The 874-nt window shown below is 45.1% G+C and overlaps 1 pseudogene; it reads right to left on the reverse strand.

Moving 5' to 3' along the window:
- Positions 1-360: 360 nt before the first annotated feature.
- LOC116097969 lies at positions 361-481 on the reverse strand (annotated as a pseudogene).
- Between the last annotated feature and the right edge of the window lie 393 nt (positions 482-874).

The raw sequence follows: 874 nt of genomic DNA on the forward strand, positions 1-874 counted from the left end.
CTGATTCCTGAGGTCTCTAAGTGTCTTGGGTCATCTCTGGAATGGTCTTAGGAGTGCTATACCCTGAGTGTGCACTATGATGCTGACCAAGGGTCATCTCAGGCATGGAGCACTGGACTGGTGGTCAGCTCAGGATAGCTCCCTGTCTGGGACACATAGCACCAGTCTGGTGGTTGTCTTCAGCTCACTTCTCAACTGGCCCACCTGAGTGGTCCCTTAAGAGGGTTATCTGTCTTAGGCTCACTCTTACCAGGGACCTAAGGTTACAGGTTGTTTTTCTTTAGTCTGTGGCTTGTCCCTGTCCTGGGAGCCCATCCAGGCCTGCCTGGTACTGGTCATTTTAGTCTCACTTTGGCAGGGAATGTTAAGCTACTAATTTTTCAGATCTTCATAGGTCAGAACACTGAGCCTCTCTCCTTTCTGCCACCTACTGAAACACATGTGATACAGTAGTCACGCACACAGTGCTTCTAATAGCAGACAAGAGTCTTACAACCACTGTTCCTTCTAAGCATAGATTTGTTTTTGGAGCATGCTTTCGTGCCCCTAGCAGGTGTAGTGGAGAGGAGTGCTTTACTTCAGATTAAGTATTTCTTTACCCATTAAGTTACTACTTAGATGAGAATTTTAAGCACAAGTTGTCCTCATGATTGTATACAACCTAAATTCATGTGAACACACCTTGCCCATGTGACGGTATACAGCTTGAACGCTTGTGAACTTTGCTCACATGACTGTACTTTAATTTCAGAATAACCTCAGAGTATAAATTGTCTGATGCCCTGAATAAAGTGGCATGCCTATTGCATGAGACACACATGAATCCAATGAATTTTTAGGCTCCAGTTTCCCTGCTTTACGCTTGCAGTTAGAG

This window comes from Mastomys coucha, unplaced genomic scaffold, assembly GCF_008632895.1.
Source record: "Mastomys coucha isolate ucsf_1 unplaced genomic scaffold, UCSF_Mcou_1 pScaffold2, whole genome shotgun sequence".
NCBI lineage: Eukaryota > Metazoa > Chordata > Mammalia > Rodentia > Muridae > Mastomys > Mastomys coucha.